Below are 16082 nucleotides of genomic sequence, written 5' to 3'. Positions count from 1 at the left end.
AGACATACTGGCTGGAGGATACTGGGAGTCATGGTCCAAATATGTAACTTTTCTGAGTTCTGTTCTTGTCTGCACTACCATTTCTTCAGTTCGAGGGATTCTTTTAACTATCAAATATGTACAAGAAGCAGCTTTTTGACACCTGCAAAATTGGGAAGATATAAAAACAAATACAGTTCTTACAATATTCTGTGATAATCCCTGTAGAAATCCATCTCTGAGCTGTGCTCTCTTAATCTTGGGTCTGAACTAGTCATTGAATGCAGACATATAATAAATCTTTGACAGCTTATAAATAAAAGAAAGCAAGACAGAAGGAAAAAAGGGGGCAGCTTTGGTACTGAGAATGGTGTACATTCCTTTCAATGCTCAGTCTTTCCCCACTGCAACTCATCCCCATCTACTCCCTTTTCCCTTCCAAATGCCAAATATGGGGATTCTCATCCACTTTCACCGATATGCCAATTATACAGGGTGCATCCTATGCCTACTAGCTTGATAACAGGTTTCACCAAAGTCATTAGAGCTTAGTTCTGTAGAAGGTACATATAGTACTGTATTCCACATATATTTATTTACATTTCCAACCCATAATTGAAAAAGCACCACATGTGCGTACACACACACACACACACGCACACACAAATTATAGTTGCAGTTTAAAATTTTGATGTGTTTAATGGTTGTATTCCCAGAAGGTGAGCACACCGTCATCTACACAAGTAGAGCAAGCAGCATGCCCACATTGTAATGATGTGCAACAGTACGACACTTTCCAAAACAGGCTGCCCTTGCACAATAAGAGTGCAAGGAGAGGTAGGGCAATAGCTCTCAACAGAGCCATGGGGCACTGGTAATGCCCAAATGAGGACAATGGGAATTCAGGGGTGGCCTGCATGAGGCCAAAAAAACCTCTCCACTTTTGTGGTGCTCTGTTGTGCAGGGAGAACTCCCATTGTGGCACAGAGTATCTTGTGATGTTATGTGATGGGAACCCCTGCTGCACAATAGGGCATCTTTCACGGTGCCCAGCTGCAGATCCTTGCAGTTCTCTGACATGATTGCACATTGGATCAGAAACTGACCCCAGCCTTTTAAAGTAGCACATCACAACCCATTCTTCATACTGTAGTACAAATTACATTGCATGAGTGTATTTTAATGTCAGACACAAAGGAGGTATGGGTGTTCCCTGGGAAATCATTCCAGAGAATGCACAACAGAGCCTCTGATTATGAATCCCTCCATCATGCTCTTGCTCTTTGCCACATGATTCCTCATAAAAAAAGTGAGATGCTTAAATGGTAATCCACTGAATTTTATAGACTCAGAAGCTTCAATCCCTTTATCCCTCCTGTTATAATCACCTATGACAATACTCTTCTGATCATCTAAACTGCTGCCACTAGTTGTGATCACCTTAGCATTATCTGTTTCTGTCAATCTTGGGATCTTCTATGTGGTATTTCTTTATTCCCACCACCAATCACCAAATATAACAATCCTACTTGTATTTTTGCTGCCACTACATACACTGATGCATCTGATTTCATAATCAAATATCACCAATCTAAAAATAAGTTGTGGCCCAAGTGGGGTGCGTGCATGTGTGTATTAACAAAATCATTAATTAGACAGAAGACGTTAACAACCTTTGCATACCTATATACACTAATTTCTAGTTTGCATGCTTGGTAGACTTCCCGTTTGTTTGCTTTTCCATACCTACTTTTCTCATAGATCTCTCTAACCTGCAGTCACCCCTCCCCCCTTACTACATTAGATGGTTTTTGATTATGATCAAGTTGCAAGTAAGGCTGCATTTATATGTTGTAAAAATAAAACATATTTCTTCTCTCCTAGACCATGAGGGAAGGGGGCATGGGACCAGTTGTTATTCTGCTTCTGCTTCACCAACTGTTTACTCTGAATGAAGGCCATGCTGCTACCTCTCACATTTCTCAACATTTAATGATAAATGTTCAGATTTCTAACACTGCCAGGAATATATACATTGCTTTTTTCTGTCTTAATGGTTACTGCAACTCATTGATATTTGCTAGTATTCATATCATAGGCTGAATTGCTTTTTAGATTACTTCATTTAAGCTTTTGGAGGTATAGAGATGTACTGAAATGTAGCATATTATGAAAATAGATGCATCCTAGCTCCAGGCAGGGAGCCAGCCTACATAAAGATAAAATAAAAGTAATAACCAACTATTAATAAATGGGGCCACCTGATTTACTGGGTCAGCCGAGTAGCTGAGGAGGGGAAGCATTGGGTCCTCAGCAGCTTCTCTGCCTGGCCCAGGCTTCAGGTGCCATGCCAGAAGGCATTGGGGGAGCCATTCCTGGGCCCTGATTAGCTTCTGGGACGCTAGAGAGGCAGGACTTCAGGATGCTGCTCAGGACTATAGATCCCAGCAGGCTTTGTGGGTGGAAGCACCTCCCCTTTGGTCCAGACAGAAGCCTCCCGATTGGCTGGGAGGCCAAGGAGAGGTGGGACTTCTGCCCGCCCCCTCCTGGCATTGGTTGTTTGGCCTATTTAAAGCCATGTGACTAGGGCAATCGTCACTATTCCAGCCTGGTTCTCCCCACTCTCCTGCCCTTTACTCGGGTTCTCAAGGGCTTTTGTTGTGCCGTCACTTTTCAGGGAAGGTAGCATGGGCTATGGATCTGGTGGGCATGGTTTCCTGTGCTGCAGAGCACAGTATCGGAAGTCCCATGGGGACCCGAAGGCATTGGGAGCGACAAGGTGTTGCCATTGTGGGGGCAACTCCTTGTCAGCACTTCCCCAGTGACAAAGGGGTGAAGATGCGGACATGTGATTAAATGGTTACCCCTTCTGTCATCCCGAGGCCCAGCCATGACCAGGCAATGAGGTTCATTGAGCAACAAGTGGGTTGGTCGATGCCAGATACAGACCCAATGCAATTGGGCCAACCCTTCCTGACAGCTATATTCAGTGAAGTTGTGACCTTTTTTGTCCAACTGTGTGTCCTGGTGTTTCCTTATTGTGACGTCTCCCCTTCTGCTGCAATAACAATGATAACAATACAAGATTGCTGGCCTAATGCTAGCAAAACCTCTTCAAACATATACACAAGAAAAGGAGACACCAGTAGGTTGGGAGAGAAAATAAACTTATTATTATTATTATTATTATTATTATTATTATTATTATTATTATTAACCTTTATTTATAAAGCACTGTAAATTTACACAGCACTGTACATACAATCTTTTTAATTAGACGGTTCCCTGCTCTCAGACTTACAATCTAAAAACTCAACATGTACACTAGCTGCAACAGGCAGAATAGTAATGATGCCCACCTTACCTCAGATCCATCTTTTGTCTTGATAAAAGAGCAAGGGAGGAGTGTAGATTTTCCAGCTGGTTGGCTAAATAAAGGCTAAAGGAGGTATAAAATAGAAGCCTTTTGAGCAGGAAAGTGCCTGATTTTGCTCTTGGAAAACTGGTCCACCTCTGCTGCTAATGCTAGGAAATAACTGATAAGCTGCACTCCTTATGTGGTAAAATATTTCTTTCTTCATGATGCTTGCTATTTTTTATCCAACCAAATGCTAGGATAACAATAAACAGACACACTAGGTGAGGGGGTGTAACATTTTGCTATGTAATTCTAATAAAAGTGAAACTTATAGGAATGTGCCCAGGCTAATTCAAGGTCTATATAAACTGTGCCACTGAGGACAACCTATTTATTTGTGTTGCTAGAATAAATATTTGTATAAAGCTGCAACTTGTTCTTCTGGTTAAGATTCTGATAGACCAAGGCTTGGGAACGCTTAACGGCAATACATACATATGTTGATCTGATTACTGTATAGAATTGGATTTTGCAACCTTGGAAGTTTAGGTGACCAACACAGCAAATCCTAGAAAATCCAAACAAATTTAGACTGACAATTATAAGACAAAGAACCATCAATTTTCTACAAGATAAGCACATCTGTGTCAATATGTTTATGCATTTTTGTGTCTTAATAGTTACTGTTACTCATTTACATATTCTCAGTATTTTACCTCCTCCCGACCGCCATCTTGAGGGGGAGAGAAGCAGGCCAGCAACAACAGGCCTCCGCCTGCAAAGAAGACACGCCCTCCTCCTGACCACCATCTTGCTTGTCTTTATTGCATGTTGTTCGGTTTTTATTGGTTTTTGTGAGGTTGTTTTTATGATGTGTAAGTTTTTAAATTATTCTGTGAACAGCTTTGATCACCTCAGAAAAGCGGTATAAAAAATAAAACATATTATTATTATTATTAATATTATTATTATTACCATAATCACACCTCACACTACTATCCTTAAGTCTCTATCCACAGCCCGTATCCCACCATATATGTTCATTGTCTAAATAAATGTGACTGTTCTGAGCCATTAATTTAGTTCAACTCTCATTTAACTGCACAAGTTATATCATGCACAAGTATTTTAAAATTTCATTCATATCCAAAGGAAAATGTGAAAGTGAAGAACTGGATCTTTTCCTCTTTGATTTGTCTTAAGTCACCAGACTGCTATCCAAGTCTAAGTAACTCCAGTTCCCAAGTCAAGCTGGGATTTCTTCTGATGCAGTGGAGCTCAGAGATTAAGAATGGTAGAAGGAACAGAGTTGTAAATCTTCACACAAATTTAGTTCTTGCAGACCAAAATTAATAATTTGACCATTTTCCCCCCTCATTGCAGGAAAGTATTCAAAATGGTACCACTTTTGAAAAATATTAGCAGTTTGGGACTTAGGTCCAAAACACTCTGCAGAAATAATCCACTTTGAGACTGCTTTAACTACCCTGGCTCAGTGCTAAGGAATCCTGGGAACTGTAGTTCTGTGAGACATTTTGCCTCCTCTGTCAGAGAGTTGTGGTGCCACAATAAACCACAGTTCCCAGGATTCCCTGGCACTGAGCCAGGACTGTTGATGCAGTCTCAAACTAGATTATTTCCACAGTGTGTTTGGGACCTTAGTCTGCGCAAAACAACAACAATTTTTCAAACATTTTTTAAAAATATTCTTACTATCCCTTAAGAGGGAGAGATTTCAGCTTCATTTACCTAGTTCTGTGTTTGGCAGAAGAGAGAGGCCTTCTCACTCTCACTTTATATATGAACAGGGCTGACTGTATGAAAGCCAACCTGATTGCCTCCAAGTACAATGCCTGCTTGTGTTGCTAGTAACAAAGAAAGAAAATTGAGGTGAAAGTCATTACAATAACCTCTGTTAATATGGATAATCTTAGGGAAATATAAAACAGCATCATCAGTTTTGATAGACACTCAAGATCTTTAGCTTCAACTGGATGTAAAAAAAAAGTCAATTGTGCAAAGAAATACCAAAATCATGTTTTTCAGCACCACAGAGTACAGTGGACCCTTGTTATACACTGGGGTTTGGTTCCAAGATTCCCCATGTATAACAAAATCTGTGGATGCTCAAGTCCCATTAAATATAATGACATAGCAAAATGGTGTTCCTTATTTTAAAAAATGGAAAATCAAGGTTTGATATTTGAAATTTATAATTTTTTTTAACATTTTCAAACCGTGAATGCTTGAATCCATGTATAAAAAATCTGTGTATAAGAAGGGCCGACTGTACTTGTGGTTTGAGGTCTAAAAGAGTGAGATTTGACAAGGAAATCTTTAAAAGTAAAAAAATCCAGCAAGATAAGAAGGCTAGGTTTTCCCTTGAGTTCCCAGTTTCAAATATGAATCATGATGAATCAAATCTATTGATGATTCTTGCCTTTCAGGGAGAGGAGAAAGTTTTTATTTCTTCAAAGAAAAGGAGGTGCAAATGGAAATGGCAAGCAAACATTTTGTTTTTAAGCTAAAGAGCATTGCTCCTTAAATTATCTCAACAAGCAATTCCCTTATTATGACTGTTAGCTCAAGCAGACAAATCCTTTGTAGCACAAGGAATAAGCCAATGATATCTAATAGCTGAACAAACCTAGGAGGAGGACATAAAATGCATCTGAGGGCCAAAACAGATGAAGGAAATGTTTTGGTTGGTTATACTACCTTTTGCTAAAGTTCTCAGGATGGGGTTACACAGCCACATGATCTCCCCTGTTTCACAAAACACCCACAGGCAATTCCCAGTATAAACAGAAACATTTTATTTCTAAGAAGCTGGCTTTTTTATATTAAAAAAAAATCTACCTAGGATGCACTGGTGGGGCAAGCCTTTGAAAATATTCTCTAGTTTTAATTAAAGGGCTTTTGACTGGATGGAAGTGGGAACCTGACTCCTTTATGCTAAGATTTTTTCAATCCAGTGAGAGCCAGTGTGGCCTATTGGTTTGTTTGGCTATAACTCCAGAGACTAGGGTTCAGTTCCCCATTTGGCCATGAAACCCACTGGGTGACCTTGGGCAAGTCACATGCTCTCAGCCTCAGGGGAAGCCAATGGCAAACCTCTGAAGAAATCTTGCCATGATAGGGTCGCCTTAGTTTTGATTTTTGTTGTTGTTGAATATTATCAGGCCCTGGATGGTTGAAACTGTGGGTGCAGAATCCATAGATGGGGTGGTCCAACTCTATAGGCAGGAATCTTTTTAACAAAATAGCATATTTTGTCTGTCTGTCTGTCTGTGTTGTCCTAAACTGGGTTCAAGGGGTTACTCTCTAGCCCCTTGCAACCCATCCAAGTCCTCCTTCCCAAGCAACTGCCAACTGCCATATGGACATTAATCCAGGAAATGGGGAGTAAGATGACTGAGCAGAAAAGAGTGCCTTCCATTCTTACTGCAGTTTGCTGGAGAGAGAAATAGATGGAAAAGGTAATAACTCCTCTGTTGCTCTCTCTCTCTCTCTCTCGCTCTCTCTCTCTCTCTAGCAAACTGGAGTGGAGATGAACTGCAGTTCCCCTTGCTTGCCTGCCTCCCTCCCTCTTCTCGTCCTCAGCCATTTAACAGCCATAGCAACTGTTGCTGGCCAGGGAGAGGACCAATGGACCTCTGGGTAGAGAGTATTTATGTTTCATGTGCACCATGCAGAACCTTGGCCATTATATTACAATATAGTTTGCTAGTGAGAGGGAGGGAGAGGCAGAGGAACAATGACCTTTTCTGCACACACCCCTCTCTCTCCAGCAAACTGAAGTAAGAATGGAAGACAGTCCCCTCTACTCTGTTGGCTCTCTAATGAACTCTCTGCCATTTCAAGAGCCAGCTTTCAGCACAATCTGAGAATGATTCACTCAGATGTAGATGAAACAATAACATAGCAGAGTACGGGAGCAAAAAATCCCGGTATAGGTATTGGCTATGCACTGATCCCTTTCCACTCTGAAAAAATAACTCATAGATACTATTTATTTCATCCAAGGCCTTGGAGGTTCTTTATCTTGAATTGTAATACACTGGGCCCTTGTTTTCCTGGGTTTTGGTTCCACGAACACCTCCCACCACCACCATGAATAAAAAAAATTGTGGATGCTTGAGTCCTATGAAATACAATGCCATAGTAAAATCATGGCCCTTATATAAAATGGAAAATCAAGGTTTGTTATGTGGAATTTATAATTTTTTGGAATATTTTCAAGCCATTGAATCTGTGGATAAAAAATCCGTGGATAAGGAAGGCTGACTGTATGTACAAATATTTACAAAATCTCCTCACCAACTCCCATCAACTTCTCCATCTGTAGTACATCAATTTACAGCTTCAATTCAATTCAAACCACAAGCAATCCAAGCCAAACTGAGCCACACCATTCCAACAATCCACATGTGACCTGTCTCCTGGCCCACTTATACATTCATTTGGTGTGTCACAGCATGATGCAACCTCAACAGAGTTTGCATCATGCCATATGCTCTGACAGCATTCTATGGCAATCCCACAGGATATGATGCCACCAATCAATCAAAATATTATCACAATTATTTAAAGGAGTATTTTTCTAACATACTCAGTCAGCTCCCTCCCCATTTGCTGGATTAGTAGCTACATAGGGGTGGGCAGTTGAGAAAATAGTGTACAGTGGGCCCACTGTATCACTGAGCTAGCCATTCACAGACTGGAGTTCCCATGGATCACCCCACCCTATATTAGCCAATGCCAGCACATCCCATGGGTTCCTGACATGGGGCACATGCATGTTGCTCCCCATTGACTAATATAGACATGAACTCCTACATTTTTCCCATGTGGGGGGGGGGGGAACTCCATGGATGAGAAGGGCCCCCTGTATATGCTTCTGCATCAGCAATAGAGAATGAATGTCTGCATGCTGTTGCTGCATGATTCTTGCTCTTTATCTATGCTAGTTAAATTGAGAGAAGCTACAGCCCAAGAGCATTTGGAGCCCTTATTTAACATCATCTTGAAAATTAATATCCTAATAACTAACTTCTCTTAGGAACAAGTTTCACAACTGAGATGCTTCTACAGAGAAAACCTTGTGGTATGGGGTAAGGTTAGGGTAAGAGCAGTCAAGCACATTGAAATGTTAGCTTAGAAGGGGATGTAGAAAAGATTATAAGGTCTGCCTTTTTATACAGTCATTTTTAGGTGTCCCCAGGATCACAGTAGATAGATTTATTGTTGTAATGTAAGGGAGCCATTCCATCATAGAGAGGGAAACATTACTTTCCACAGACCCAATACTATAGATTTTACTGAACCTACATTCACTGTACAGTGGTACCTCGGGTTACGAAATTAATTCGTTCCGCGGCTAATTTCGTAACCCGAAAAACCTTCGTAAGCCGAATTGCCATAGGCGCTAATGGAAAAAATAGCTCTCTGCTGCCCTCCGGTGGCGGCCTTTCCATTTAAAACAGCGCCGGGGTTTTTTCGTAACCCGAAAAAACCTTCGTAAGCCGAAACAATAAATCCCTATGGGATTTTTTCGTATCCCGAAAAATTCGTAAGCTGGGTAATTCGTATCCCGGGGTACCACTGTATTTAAAACTTTCATCCTATTAAGAGTAGCTGATTTCTGCATGATTGCATTTGGGAATACCTTGAAAGCATAGTCATATTTATTGGGGGGAAATTAATATATTCTGTGCACTTTCTGCTTACAACCTTTCTGCCTCTGAAACCAAGAAAAGGCAAAAATTGACAGGTTAGTCTATCGGCATTTGCTTGTTGAATGGTGATTTGTATCATTACCGGTGCATCTGGAGGTACAAAGATGGGCTGATTTTCCTTCAAGATCAATTAATCCAGAGTAAAGAGAGTGTGATCTTGTAAATGCCTCTTAATTAGAATTTGTTAGCTTAACACCTTTCATGGGATTTGAAATCTTTAATGTTTAATCTTCCATTGCGTGAAGTGAAATCATGGCTACCCTGAGATCTATCAAAGCTTACCCATTGACTCCAGTGGGCTTGGAAAATCCTCTCATTCCTGACCCCAGCCAATATATGTGTGCCAATAATGTTATATTAAACTGATTGCTTTGTGCTTGTAACTACCTTTATTTAGCAACCAAGTTCATAACAACTGCAGCTTGATTTCATGACATATAAAGCAGAGAATTGTTCAGATGAAAAACCCATGAGAATCTGAATTTCACTGAGGTGACTAATGTGGGAATAACCAACGTGTAATTAAAAGAGATAGATATCTTCAAGTCAAAGGACTGTAGGCTCATTACTTTTCTCAGTCTCATGTGTAAAACAGTCTCATTTATCTTGTCATGAGAACAATGTAATCCACCATATCTGCTTTGTCTTGAGAAATAGATTGAGTTTAAAGGAGGACACATCACATGGGACATCTCTCTCTCTCTCTCTCTCTCTCACACACACACACACACACCCCATATAGACCCTAGATTCATGATAAAAGGTAATTGATTTGAAGGGATGCCTCTAATTGTCTGAAGCTTCAAAACTGGCCTGAAGTCAAAATCTATTAGCAGGTCATATGGAGCAGTACAATTTTCCAGAAGAAAATGTGAAAATGAGATTATTATTATTATTATTATTATTATTATTATTATTATTATTTTGCAGTACCAGATTCAACTGAGTCATTGCAGATGTGCATGTCTACTGCCAAGCCATATCTTTGTCCTGTTTTCCTTCTAACATCTGGTGATGTGATGTGACATCTGCAGTTGCACATTCAGAAACCAATGATGTCTAGCAGGAGAGTCATGTTTACTTTTTAATACACATAGGAGATGGGGGTTGACCACATCTGTGTATAGACAGAATGCATAAAATGTTTTCAAATGTGGTTTTCTAGACCAAAATGAACAGTTACCAATTTTACAAGCATAATTAGTGTATAGGTTTGGGGAGAGCCTGAAACATTATCTTTTAAACATAATGAGTTCCAAAGAATCTCAAACCAGCTGCCATTATCATTACAGTTTTTGAAAAGCTCTTGCCTGGTCACCAAAAATAGCTAAATTCATTATGTTTCCTTGTTAATACCTCCAATGTTTTTGTTTTGTTCAATAGTATGAAGCACACCATGACCCAGCACTTGATCCATCTGATGTTCCTCCACCACTGGGTCACATCACTATAACCATGTTTCTAACTAAAATTTTGCAGTTATAGGACAAAAAGAAAGGTATCTTTTCCAGTTGCAATCCTAAACTAGTGCATTTCTAGTCTCTTCATTGTTGAAAGGAACTGATATGTAGCCACTAGATATTTGTAGTAATTTCTGGCTCCTATGCACAAATTAATTATTTATAATTAGTTACTGCCAAGATCCAAGTTTTAATTATATGCAACTATTGACTTGGTTAAGTTCTCTTCCTGAAGATTTTGGGGCACAAGTTATACCTGTAATTCATATCAATTGTTTGTGTCAGCTGAGTTACTGGGAGCAGCACATACATTCACAAAGCCATAAACACTGGGAAGGGGTATTTAACCTCTTGCCATGTCACTGATACTGCTCAAGGCTGGAATCCCTAAAAGTGTCCTAGTCCAGATTACATCTACTCTGGTAGAATTTGGAAGGCAATCAAATCAGGCATGTAGTTTGTTTCCACATCTTCTCAGTTCACCTGCAAAAGTATGTCACATTTAAAATGCCTCGGGTGTTTGCTTGGCAATAATATATCCTCTGCAATCTGTTAATATCTAGATTTTTTTAATGGGCCTGCTGGGTAGCATGGGTGGTCTCTCTTCTTTCATAGGCCCTGCACAGGATTTGATGAGATTCAGCTTTCTGTGATGGCTGGTGTCCTGCTGATTTGATTTGGATCACAGACAACTCAAGATGGAATAGACAGAAAAGGACAACAAAGGGCAATTCTTACCTTCTAAATAAGATAGTAACCCAGTTGGTTGGTTTTTAGTTAGAATCTAGGTGTGTTGCCCAGTGTCCATTTGGACCTTCATCTGACTGGATTCCAAGTTTTCATTTCATTATAAATGAAATCCAGTATATAGTATATGTGTGAAACATGGAAAACCTATTTGCAACAGGTATTAGGGTAATATGTCATTCCTAGTCAGGTTGGCACTGAACAGGAAAATTCATATTACTGAAGATGGGTTCTGTCCTTCTAAGGTCCTTGGCTTCCACTGATGATCAAATCTGTCAGGACTGCCATGAGTACAATCAAATATAAAATGGATCATTATACATTTTAAACAGCAGTCCAATACAGTTTGCACGGTGTGAAAACATGGGATTTATTTCTGAGTAAACACATGCAGGCTTGCACTTCAAGCCTTTTAGATATCCTGTGGGGACTAAGGGGCATTTGAGAGCCACAAAAAGATATTGGGATTACATGCATCCCACAGGCTGCAATATTCCCATATCCACATAGTGGTTGTACTTCTTCCTCACTCAAGGAGGATGGAGTGGTGGCCAGTCTTGAGCATCCCATTCCTGAATGGCTAGCTTCAGAGGGAAGGGGTCCGCAAAGCAAGTCACTCTGGGAATGTGGTTGCTTGGTTACAATGAGCCTGATGATAATTCAAGCTACCCCTCTCAGAGTACCTCAGTTCCTTGAAAACCCCAGAGGCTAGCCATTCAGAAACTGATGGCTCAGATCCAGATGCCCCCTTCTACTGTTGCTGCCACCACTGATGTTGTTCTCAGACTCTTGTCCAAGCAACTTTTCTCCATCTTGTTGCTGTGGCCCTTTACTCTACTGGCGACATAACTGGACTAGCAAAGCCAATGGTATTATGTTCTTAGTGCTTAGAAATAAACCGGATTTATCTTTAAGGGTGGTTTAAGCATTATTTACTTTCCTTATGTCTTAACCAGTCTATCCTCTTCATAGCCTTCCTTGGGATATGGAAGGACAGGAAGGAAGGGGTACAAATGTAAATTAATTTATAAAGTGCATGCTAGAGTCCATGAATGGGGCTCCACTGTGGATCAAAGCATGCACAGGTTCAGTTAAGCATCTTGCACAGCTTTCCATTTTCACATTGAACTATGTTGCTACACTTGATATTCTTCCTATTAATGGATAAAATAGAACCTTCTAACATCATCATCCTTGTCATTATCCCCCTTCACAAACTGTACTCTTTCATAGCAGGTGGCTCTAAAGGGGGATGGGGAGGTGCATTTTGATGTTTTTCTTACAATTCTAGTTGTTGGTGCTCCGGGAAGAATCTTTGTGTACACTTAAACCAGTCCTGTGAGGGAGAGAATAGGCTGGCCCCGCTCCATCAGGGCTAGCCTGAAGAAAGAGGCTCCTCCCTCCTTAATAGTCATCTTTCGGCTTGGGAGGGAGTGAATAGGCTGGCCCAGCATCATCAGGGGCTAGCCTGAAGATAGAGCGCTCTCCCTCCTTAACTGTCATCCTTCAGCCTGTGAGGGAATGAATAGGCTGGCCCAGAAGAAGAGCCCTCCCTCCAGTCCATCTGCCTTGGTCCAGGCCTCAGAGGGAGAGAAGAACTTCTAGACCTGATCCCCACCCCCCACACCATTTGCTTCTCCTTTTGTGTCGTGTCTTTTAGATTGCAAGCCTGAGGGCAGGGAACCGACTATTATCCCCTCTGTTGTAAACCACTTGGATTCCCAGTGATTGGGTGGTATATAAATAAATCCTATTATTATTATTATTATTATTATTATTATTATTATTATTATTATTACCCATTCCACCAAGTGTCATTTAATTGTGTGTTGTTGTAGACCACTCACACTGGCCAGATATCTGCCTTCTAAAATTCCATCCAAGAAAATTGCTCCATAGACCTGTGTTTCTATGGCAATGAGGGCATAGTCCCTATTGTTTTTTGTATGTCAGTCAACTCAGTGGTGTTTGTGTTGAAGGCCTGCGCAAATCAGTGGGAGAGAATGGGGCAAGACCAGAATATCTTCACATGGTTTGAAACTTTGGATTCAGGAAAAGGGATGACTCAAGACTAAGAGGCAAGTTACCATAGTAACACAACTTGCACCTATTGTTTTCCATTTGTCTCTCATCGCAGCAATACGCGCCTTGGGAGAAAGTGCAAACATTTTCTGACAGCTTTTAAACTCGGATTCCAGAATGCCAGTTAGTCAAGCTCTGCAGTGAATGTGGGCTTCAATAGTCATTTGTGACTGAGCTTGTCTAAAGGTTTTCCACATGCCTTCTATTTTTGTTGTTGTTGTTAGATACCCAGGGGTACCTCAAGGTCTACTTTAGAGTACAGCTGTGTCTTAGCAAGTGAACTATCAGGAAGTGAGTTGACCTTCTTTAACAAAAGAAGAAGTAACTGAGACTTACAAATAATTTCAACTTGCTTGAGTAGTCCTTAAAATTGTTTCAGAAACTGAACACACAAATATAACCTGGAAATACTTATTGTTCTGCATTACTGAATTGCAATAGGAAAAGCCCATTAAAGCACCATCTCCTTTTTAGAGTGGACACTAGGTACAGACTATTAAATCATCTAGCCATTTACTGTTCATAATAAGAACTATAACACTGTGCTTTCCCTCTAGTACTGTACAGCTTGCCTGGAGATCTTCGTATGCCAGACCCTCTTGCAAATGCGTATGGTATTGTTACAATAGCACAAGGGCAGGGATTCTATTTTTTGGGGCCTCTACAATTGTAAATAAAAATTGTAATGGTGGCTTAGCTGTTACAATGCTAACTCTGACAATCATAAGGTGAGCAGGTCAGCAGTTCAAGATCAAGTGCCATGTGACAGAGTGAGCTCCCATCCCTAGTCCCAGCTTCTGTCAACCTAGCAGTTCAAAACATGTAAAAGTGCAAGTAGATATATAGGTACCACTCCAGTGGGAAGGTAAGAGTGTTCTGTGCAGTCATGATAGCTACATGATCACAGAGTCATCTTTGACAACACTGGCTCCCTTGGCATAGTGGCAGAGACAAGCACTGCTCCCGATAGTTGGACACAACAAGAAAATTTGTCAAAGGGGAAAACTTTACCTTTTCAATTGTAAAGTGGCACAGTGGTTAAATGCCAGCATTGCAGCTACAAGGTTATGATTTTGATCCCAGGGCTCCGAGGTTGACCCAGTCTTCCATACTTCCCTAGGTTGGTAAAATGAGTGCCCAACTTGTTGGAGGCAATTGACTTACAGATTGTAAACTGTTTAGAGAGTGCTCAGTTCACTCATAAGCGGTACAGAAATGTAAATGCTATTGCTGTTGCAGTTCCAGGTGAGGCCTGACCAAAGCAAAATAGAGTGACACTATTACTTCCCTCAGTCTAGATACTGTACTGCTATTGATGCAGTTTAGCATATTAGCTTTTTAAGCAGTCACAGCACACTGTTGCCTCATGTTCGGCTTGTGGTCTACTAAGACTTCTACATCACATGTACTGCTATCAAGCCAGATCTCATTCATCCTATAACTAAATGTTTCAAGTTTTTGACCTGAATGCAATACCTTACATTTCTCCCTATTTATATTTAATTATTTTGTTAGTTTTGGCCCAGCTCTCAAATCTGTTAAGGTCATTTTGAATTTTGATCCTATCAGCTAGGGTAGGGTTATTGGCTACTCTTCCTAATTTGGTGTCCTCTGCAATCTGATAAGCATTCCCTTTATTCCATCATCTGGGTCATTTATAAAGATGTTGAATAGCACTGATCCACGATAGAACCCTGTGGCACCCATCTAGTCACTTCTCTCCAGGATGTGGAGAAGCCATTAATGAACATCCTTTGGGTTTGGGCGGTTACTTGACCATAAGGCCAGCCTGGACTGTTTTCAGATAATAAAATATAATAATAATAATAATAATAATAATAATAAAATAATAATTTTGTATACCGCCCTATGGCAAACCAATCCGGGCAGTTGACAACAGAAATATATAAATATAACAATTAAAACACTTATCCTCCCCGCCTAGACAATATTAAACAGTATAACATATTAAAAACACAATTCAAAGCATAAAAACAACAATTAAAAACTAAAAACCCGGATGTCCCTCTGTTGATCCTCAACCATCACTAAGATGGGCCACGGGAGGAATGAGGGAATCAGGGAACCTGGGCCGGGATGGTTAATCTGGAAGGCCTGCCGGAAGAGATCCGCTTGACCGCTTTTTAAAGGTGTCTAATGATGTTATCTGACGGATCTCATCCGGCGGGTCGTTCCAGGTTTGGGGGCGACAGCAGAGAACGCCCTCTGGGAGGTCGTCGCAAGCCTAGATTTTAGAGGCTGCAGTAAGTTCCTCCCAGAGGACCGGAGAGTGCGGGGAGGATTGTACGGGAGGAGGCAGTCCCAAGATAGCTGGATCCAAGCCATTTAGGGCTTTAAAGGTGATAACCAACACCTTTGTACTGGGCCCGGAAGCTCATAGGCAGCCAGTGGAGGGACCTCAAAACCGGAGTAATGTGGTCCCTCCTAGATGAATCATTAAAGAATAAACAATGCAACAGTGAAGACAGGCATGCAAAGTAATGTTTGAAGATCTTCTTTGTCTTGTTAAAATGTTATAAGGCTTGTAGGTACTTAGTAAACTTCTCGCTCTCTAGCTGTGTAGGCTGAGGAGATTTTATCCTTTTGATTAAAGTGTTGTGCACTTTCCTTTTCTGATCAAATGTAAGTTTTATTTACAGCTCTGTGTCTACTCAAGGTGTGAGTGACTTGCATATAGGTATAATATGTTCACTCCTG

The sequence above is a fragment of the Sceloporus undulatus genome, chromosome 2 (assembly GCF_019175285.1).
Source record: "Sceloporus undulatus isolate JIND9_A2432 ecotype Alabama chromosome 2, SceUnd_v1.1, whole genome shotgun sequence".
NCBI classification, from domain to species: Eukaryota; Metazoa; Chordata; class Lepidosauria; order Squamata; family Phrynosomatidae; genus Sceloporus; species Sceloporus undulatus.
The sequence above is the reverse complement of the archived record's forward strand: the minus strand, read 5'-3'. Positions refer to the sequence as shown.